This window comes from Cryptomeria japonica, chromosome 4, assembly GCF_030272615.1.
Source record: "Cryptomeria japonica chromosome 4, Sugi_1.0, whole genome shotgun sequence".
In the NCBI taxonomy this organism is placed as follows: domain Eukaryota; kingdom Viridiplantae; phylum Streptophyta; class Pinopsida; order Cupressales; family Cupressaceae; genus Cryptomeria; species Cryptomeria japonica.
Genome location: NC_081408.1, coordinates 137,423,300 through 137,432,412, shown reverse-complemented (window position 1 = coordinate 137,432,412; position 9,113 = coordinate 137,423,300). Strand labels below are relative to the sequence as shown.

Here is a 9,113-nt window from a genome sequence, read left to right as displayed (position 1 = left end):
TAAAAAAGTATTCAATAGTAAATAAAAAGCAAAATTAAGTTAACTAAAAAGACTCCCATTTCTGGTACATGGTTTAAGGAATATTTTTTAAAACCCTTTATTAAAAGCTTTAAATGATGCAAGCGAAGTAAAAAATAAAGTAAATTAGTAACTTTAGAAAACTTTGAGACACATCATTTTGTTTTGTAACAGCTGTTATTCATACAATGAGCTAGCGGGACATGTGAATGGGCATTCATTTCTCCAATAGAATTGATTTATGGTAAAGGAAAAAGAGCTGGCTGTATACAGGGAATACATTTAACCATTAAAGAAAGGATCCAGGTGCTCAAATTTGCAATTTTCTCTGGCTTCACGGGACTCAAGGTTACTTCCATGAGCTAAATTTAACAAGTATATGCTTGGTTGAATATGAAGAAATACCAGGTAGATAAGATCAAAGAAAATTAGTAGAGCAGATATGTGTTTAAGCTAAAGAGAGCCGAAGTCTGGAGAGCAAGTTCTTTTCTGCTGTGATGTTGGCGCAGTCCCAACTTCTTGCACTATTCAGCTGGAAATGGAGCTCATTGGAATAATAAGGTCCTTCTAGTGGGTCGAAGCCTTAGTGTTTACTTATGAAAATCCTCTAAAAATTTACCTTCATTTTGGTAAAGAGTTTTGGCATAAGGATAAAAAATGACTTCTTCATGTTAAAATTAGAAATCAATTAGAGCATATGGAGACCAAAAGGTGGAGAAAGACAATAATAGTATGGGGAATTTATATGGACCCGAGGTATTGGTCCTGAATTGATAATGCTTTTCTTTACAACTGGAGATATTGTTGAGAAGTTAACTGCAAAGAATTCCATCAATCAGTTTGTTCAGCTTTTGCAGATATGTTCTTGTAAGGTCTACAAGAGAGGAATTTTTTTTATAGTAGCGGATATCCTACTGTGATAGGTATTTGGACAAATCCCTGGGTATCAGTGACAATACACACTACCGATGGCAATCTATGGTGGTTGCTGACAGAGCATATCCAGGGGAAGGATTCTAATTCAGATGATTAATGAATGGCTGCTAGTAGTTGAACTCAAAGCTGTCATCAGCTCCAAAAACAAAATCAAAATGTAGATCTTACTAGAAGGTTTTCCCTATTCGCTTTTGGGTAGATTCAAAGACTTGCCCCTCAAGTAAAGGTACCTGTAAAGGTAAAGACAAGTTTTTAGTTTACGAGGAAGCAGGAAATTAATTGGCTTTTGAGAGTCCCTTGTAGAATCCTACAAATGTATTATTACTTCGCATACTTTTTGTTAAATTTTGTACCCCTAGTTTTTGACCTCTTGTTCCAGTTCAATAGCAAAATCAAAATCTAGAGTACAGTGGTTCCATGGAGTGGCCTGGATGATTTTCTCAGCAGCTTCTTCCTAGATTTTTTGATAGCAATTTACAGATAGCCATCCTGTGAAGCATGAAATTTGCAGCTCTAGTTTCTACATTACAATTTTTTCTAAGATTTGCACCTAAGCCTACCAGTTCAAAAATAAAAAATAAAATTGCTACTTGAAATTGCAAAAGTGGCATAAATCCTTCTGCGATTATGTATGATTTCCAAGTCAACAAGATTGATCAGCTCCTGCCAAATAGTACATCCATGACAGAAGAATTTATAAATACCCAAGCTTTGGACTTGGTGTTCTAGTTGGTGTGTATGAGTATTTGATGGCTAAGTCTCACTAGCTAGAAAACTAAAAGGAGTTTCTAAAATTTTTATCTCAGAAAATTTAGTTGTTTTTGTTCTGTTGAGATGTGGGGTGATATACCATAGATGGTAGTTGGAAATTGTTTTTGTATTTGGAAAGTTGTATTTCATTTATGTATGTTGTTCAGTTGTTATTCTAATAACTACAGTTCCAGTCTGGTGATGGGATGCTGACATCTATTTCTTTATCCTATTATCAATCTATATCAGTTTCAAGAGTTGGGTTTTGAGAAAACGGTGCAACAAGAAGTTCAAAATTCTTCTGAGCTGGTTGATTTTGATATATCTCTTGTTTAGGCTGCATCAAAATCCACTGCAAATGTGTTTGAGCCATTAGAAGCCTTTTTTCCTTGAGAATGAGGGAATGTTTGGCAAACCTGAGATCTCTAGAGATGCTTTAGACAACGAAGAGCATGGTAACTCTAAAAATTTGCAGAATAAACATATTTTACAGAGGGGGTTGGAATATCTGATTAATAATAGATTTCATTCTCAATATTTATGTTTGAGGAGATACATTGGAACTGAACATGTAAACCATGAAATTACAAATAGCTATGAATAAAATCGAGAAGGAAACTGACCGAAGCCAAAAATGGCGCTGATAAAACTGCCACTAGCTGTCTCAAATTACAATTGTCTATTATGGGTTGTGCTGCAACACAAGCGATAAGAAAAATCAATTCAAACGCTAATTTAAATTTATTTTATTTTATAACCTAATAAAAATTATCAAAGCCAATGCCAAATTCAAGTTACAATGTTTACAGTCAAAGATTTAAAGTTTTTTTTTACATCTAGATAACCAAGATCTTATCGAGAGGAAAATCTCAGCAAACTTTAAGAGAATTTGTTGCCGATGATCTACAATGCCTGCAAAATAGGAATCTGGAAACTTAAGCAAACAAATTAAATTGACATATCAGAACCAAAATCTACAAGTTAGCTTCGAAAATAAAGCAGAATTTTTAAAACAAAGCTTGAAAGACAAACAAAGGTATTGAATAAAGCAGAATTTTTAAAACAAAATTTGAATAACAAATGAAGAAGTCAATACCTAATCAATCTTGTTACCAAGCTCAAACTACTGTGACCTAACTAATGCTATGCTCGTTGTTCAGTGGGAAAATATTAACCACATAAATTGCATTTCTCAATGCCTGAAACATATTAATTTCTCAATGCTTGAAAAATATTAATTCCGCATAAAGCATTCAATAAGCATTGAATGCAAAAGATTTTTGCAGAGGTTCGGAGATTGTATCTGTACATCTGCCAGTTTGCTTGCATTCATTGCATATTTTATGGTGATGTGATAGCCAAACGTGTCATAAGATTGCCAACTATCAATACTAAATGCTTATGAAAAATTGAAATAATACAAAGTTCTAAAATTTTATTAAATTTTTCAAATAAATTTAATAAAAAATATAATTTCTACAACTACTCTTACTCCGATTAGCCAATAAGAGAAAAGTTAAATGTTTTTTTTTTAATTATTTAAATATATATTAACATTCAAACTATACAACTTCATATGAATTCTTAATAATTTTGAAAGCTGATTGGTTAACTAAAAAAAATAAATGCACCAGGCGGATGCATAAGTATCCTGCCTAGCGGCAGGAACTAAAAAACACAATGCGAGTAAAATAAATCTACCCTCGTTAGAAAGGGACTGGAAAAAGAATCTTCGTGGTGTAATTTTCTGGTTGCGTCTCCTCTACGTTTGAATCCGAGCCGTTAAGTAGTTTTGGATCTACGGTTCGATGGGGTCTTCACCATAAAGTCTATTCCGTAGCTGTCATAAAAAAATTAGTCATTCTGGACGGACAGCCCAGTCAGAATTAACTTATTGTTGTATTTGGTATTCCGACAATGATAATGACATTCACATGGCAAAAACGATTTTAGACGTCAGATGTGGCTTCGTCGATGTTTCCTGCTTCATATTTTCTTCGTACTGAACATCACGTGTCAATAAATATAGGGAGGTTGCAAAAGGCGAGAATCGCATGAAGTATAATGGGACAACTCACAAGATTCCAAAGAGACGAGAAATCTACCGAACGACTGAACTAGCAATACATGAGGTTAATAGGTACGTCATTTAAAAAATAATATTTATGTAATAAAGTTTCAATGGATAAATGACAACTTCAAATCAAACATGCATCCAATTACAATGATCTAAATACAATTGAAATAAAAAGACTAAATTAGGAAGATAATTAAGCCTCCATCCAATTACAAGGATTCAAATAGAATTGAAATAAAAAGACTAAATAAGGAAGATAATTGAGCTAAAAAATTGAGAGAGACAGAAATAGGGAGAGACAGAGGAGACAAAAGTGAAAAAGAGAGGGGTAAAGAGATTATGATCCAGGAGATATAAAGATGAAGGTATAGATAGAGATGGAGATAAAGATGGAGAGGGATATGGAGAGGAGTGGAGACATAGAGATAAAGAGAGAATGAAGAGGGGGATAGAAATGGATGGAAGAGTAAATATAATAGGAGAGAGAAGAGAATGGGAGATGGATAGTAGAAAGATAGAGAGAGATAGGAAGTGATACATAAAGAGAGGTAGACAAATGAAGAGATATATGAGTAGAGAGATGGAATGAGATGAAAGAAAAAATATGAAGAAATAGAGATAGATATATTTAAAATATAATAAATATTATATATAAATTATATTATAATATAAAATATATTAATATTTAACTGCAAATTCTATTCCACATAAAATCGTATATTTTATTTTAAGATATGATCACATGCAACAAATATATAATAGGACTAAATCTCACCCCTAAAGAATAGAATATAGACCTTTGTGGTAGCTAGTTCAATGCCTTTCAACTTCTGGCCCCCACCCCTAAAAGTACTTTTTATTTCTACTACTTTTGTTGTCCTGATATATATGCACATACATAATTTTGATTTGGTGTAGGCAACTCAACAGTTAGCTTGGCCAGCTGTCAAACTTGGTATGTGGATCCATGTGGCTTGCCTCATGGACCCCTAAAGTTAGGGTGTGCACGTTCTGGCTCCTCTACCCTATATACATACATGAACGTACATACATATATACAAAATGTACATACATATAGTGAAAAACATGTACATATGTATTTGGAAATACATGTATGTATATGCATAAATGTGTGTACACACACACACACACACACACACACACATATATATATATGTACATATATTGAAATGTATATGCACCTGAGAAATGTCAAACTTGGGTTTAAGGGTTTCATTTTCAGCACCGAGTTATATACAAACATACATGTACATACATACGTGTACGTATGGAAATGTACATACAGAATTGTACACACACACATGTGCATACATATATGCATATACATGCACATACACTTATGCATAGACATGTCCATAAATATATGCATGATATGTCAAACTTGGCTTTAAGGGTTTTAGTTCATAGTTTAAGGGATTCAATCTCATTCATGTGTGTGTGTGTGTGTGTGTGAGCGTGCGCACGCATGCACGTGTGTGTATACATATATTGTTGTATCCTCATTTATATGGATGAGTGATACTTAAAGAGAAGGGATGCGTAGTTGATGCCACTACAAGGGTGTATTGTATACCCTTAAACCAATGTAAGGAATAGTATACTCAAATGTGTTAAGGGTTTCAATTTCACTATTAATGTTTAAGGGTTTAAGTATTTCAATTTGAAGGTAAATATTTTCAATTTCACTGTTAATTTTTAAGGGTTTAAGGATTTCAATTCGACAGTAAATGTTTTCAATTTCATTGTTAATGTTTAAGGGGTTAAGGTTTTCAATTTCACATGCGTGAATTAAACCCTTTTTGTTACATTAAAGGTAATTGGTTGTTCAATCACTTCACAACTATTGAAAGAAATTGGATGTTCATTCAGTTCACAAATATAAAACAAACATGACAACTACTTATAAAATTAATAAACAAATAACTTCAACAATGAAACCAAGTATCAATTTAACCCTTTTCAATACATTAAAGGTAATCGGCCTTTCATTCACCTCACAACTATTGAAGGAAATTTGTCATTGTTTTAGATCACAACTATTGAAGAAACATGGCAACTACTTATAAAAGTAATAAACGAAGAACTTCAACAATGAAACCAAGTATGAATTAAACCCTTTTCATGACATTAAAGGTAATTGGCCGTTCATTCACTTCACAACTACTTAATTAAATTGGTCGTTCATTCAGTTCACAACTATTGAAGAAACATGGTAACTACTTATAGAAGTAATAAACAAAGAACTTTAACAATCAAATCAAGTATGAATTAAACCCTTTTTGTGACATTGAAGGTAATTGGCCATTCATTCACTTCACAACTATTGAACTAAATTGGTCATTCATTCAGTTAACGAACTATTGAAGAAACATGACAATTAGTTATAAAAGTAATAAACAAAGAACTTCAACAATGACACCAATTATGAATTAAACCCTTTTCATGACATTAAAGGTAATTGGCCTTCATTCACTTCACAAATATTGAGCTAAATTGGTCATTCGTTCAATTCACAACTATTGAAGAAACATGGAAACTACTTATAAAAGTAATAAACAAAGAACTTCAACAATGAAACCAAGTATGAATTAAACCCTTTTCATTACATTAAAGGTAATTGGTTGTTAATTCACTTCACAACTAATGAACGAAATTGGTCAAATCATTCAGTTCACAACTATTGAAGAAACATGGCAACTGATTATAAAAGTTATAAACAAAGAGGTTCAACAATGAAACCAAGTATGAATTAAACCCTTTTTATTATAGTAAAGGTAATTGGTAGTTCATTCACTTCACAACTATTGAAGAAACATGACAACTATTTATATAACACATTTGCAGTGAAATGTAAACCCTTGATGCTATTTGAAACGGTGAGTTGCAAGCCCTCAAACAAATTTTAAATAATAAAGGCAAATTTGTGGACCCTTAAACAAAAACAATGAAAAGTGAATCCCTCAAACAATTGAAATTGGGACCCTTCACCCCGAAGGAATATATTCAAATTGTTCACCTACAAATATAAACCAGTGTATAGCTAAACCCTTGGGCAATGAAATTGAAACCGTTGATGGCAATTGAAATAGTGATTTGGAATCCCTCAAAACCCTTAAAGGAGAAAAGTGAAATTGTGAAGCCCTAAAACCGTAATAGTGAAAGTGAAATCCTCAATCAATTGAAATTGAAATCCTTCAATTTGAGGAGTAGATTCGAATAGGTAACCTTGTCCCATAAAAGAGTAGAAATGTAAACCCATAGACAATGAAAATGAAACCGTTAATGACAATTAAAATAGTGATTCAGAAGCCCTCAAACCCTTAAACAATAAAAGTGAATTTATGAACCCTTAAATAGTGATAGTGAAAGTGAATCCCTACAAAAATTGATATCGAAACCCTTAAAGAGTGACAGTGAAAGTGAATCCCTAAAAAAATTGATATTTAAACCCTTGAAAGCGAAGGAAATGTTTTGAATAGCTCAACTTAACCCATTAAAGAGTGAAAGTGTAAACCCTTGATGCCAATTGATACAATGTTTTGGATTCTCTCAAACAGTATAAATGTAAACCCTTGATGCAATTTACATTGAAACCATTGAAGCCATTTGAAATAGTGAACTCTAAAGTCCTCAAACCCTCATCAATAAAAGTGAAAATGTGAACCCATATACATTAACTGTAGTCACATAAATCTGTCCATTTAATTAAATGAATATTTAGTATTTATTTGATTATTTAACCATCAATCAATAATTAATTAAATTAATATATTTAATTAATTCATCTTAACCCTCTTCTCCTATTAATTAAATAAATTATTCAATTTATTTGATTTAATTCACTTAACCAAATTCAGACCATTAATTAAATAAATAAATCATATTTATTTAATTAAATTTTCTCTCACATTTAAATAAATTAACATTTATTTAAATCACCTTTATCCTCTACCCACTTGCATTTTCCTACAAATGCAAGTTGCACAACTATTTTAAATAAATCATTTATTTAAATCACCTTTATCCTCCACCCACTTGCATTTTCCTACAAATGCAAGTTGCACAACTATTTTAAATAAATTATTTATTTAAAATTCTATTTATCCTCACCCATTTGAAACCTTTAATGGTTTCCCTTAAAGTCTTCAAAACTTAATGGCTTTAAAGTCTTCAAACTTAACGGCTTCTTTCTATAGTCTTCTTAAGCCTTTAATGGTTTCCCTTAAAGTCTTCAAACTTAATGGCTTCCCTTAAAGTCTTCTTAAGACTTTAATTGCTTCCCTTAAAGTCTTCAAGCCTTTAATGGTTTCCCTCAAAGTCTTCAAGCATTTTAATGCTTTATCTTTCTTTTTCTCATTTAAATAAATTAATATTTATTTGAATATTTATCCAAATGCAAATTACACCATTTAATTGAAATAAATGATTTTATTTTAATTGAAAATACCAAAATTCCTCCCACTTGCATTTTCCTACAAAATCCACTTGCATGCCTAAACCCCTTCTAGATTCTTCTAAACCTTTCCTAATTAACCTAATCCATCCCCTAAATATTGTCACATTCCTAAGCAAATTGGAGTCACTTCTCAAAGACTCCAAAGTCTTTGAAAAGCAATTAATGATTTGTGTGTTCAACAAATTAACCTCTAAAGTCTTCCAAACCACTTATGGCTCTTACATGACCATTAATGGTTAATTCCACTTGCACCCGTGGTTAAGGACTTTGACCTCTAACTTAACCCTCATGTAACCCATGTGTCTCTTCAAAGCATTTATTTCTTTGACTAGGGTAACCATCATGTCCCCTCAAGCATTTAATGCTCCTTATCTCTCCTCTCAAGCCTCCTCATGGTGACACTTGTCAGCATGGGATTGGGTTGAAAGTCTCACATGGATTGAATATCTTTCAATCCTAACCCTTGGTAAAATTACTCAATCTTAACCCTTCATTTCCCCATTTCTTCTATAAATAGAACCCTTCTCTTCGAGCAAAGAGGAAGCATTAGAGTATTGTTGTTATACTGGTATTAGCATAAAGCTTTTTCATAGCATCACTATCTACACTTGCATAGCATTTGCTTATCATATTCAACCATCTTGAATCTCCATATGGCATCCATGGCTAGTGCTAAAAGCTGAGAGCTACACTCATGTGGAACTTGGAGAGGAGAGGAACAAGGGAGAAGCAACTATGAGCATCTTGATTAGCTATTTTATTCTATGTTTATATGCTTTCTATTTCATGCTTAATATCTCTCTTGATATGCCTGTTTAGGATAATCTTTTGTTGCTAACACTAACGTTTGTTTCT

At 32.4% G+C, this 9,113-nt stretch overlaps 1 long non-coding RNA gene across 1 annotated transcript; it reads right to left on the bottom strand.

Annotated features, from left to right (window-relative positions):
• Window positions 1-221: 221 nt before the first annotated feature.
• LOC131046649 (uncharacterized) lies at window positions 222-3,054 on the bottom strand. The gene is made up of 3 exons (XR_009106051.2): window positions 2,801-3,054; window positions 2,539-2,616; window positions 222-2,398 (listed from the first exon to the last, which is right to left on the bottom strand). It is a non-coding gene; the product is annotated as an uncharacterized LOC131046649 (long non-coding RNA).
• Between the last annotated feature and the right edge of the window lie 6,059 nt (window positions 3,055-9,113).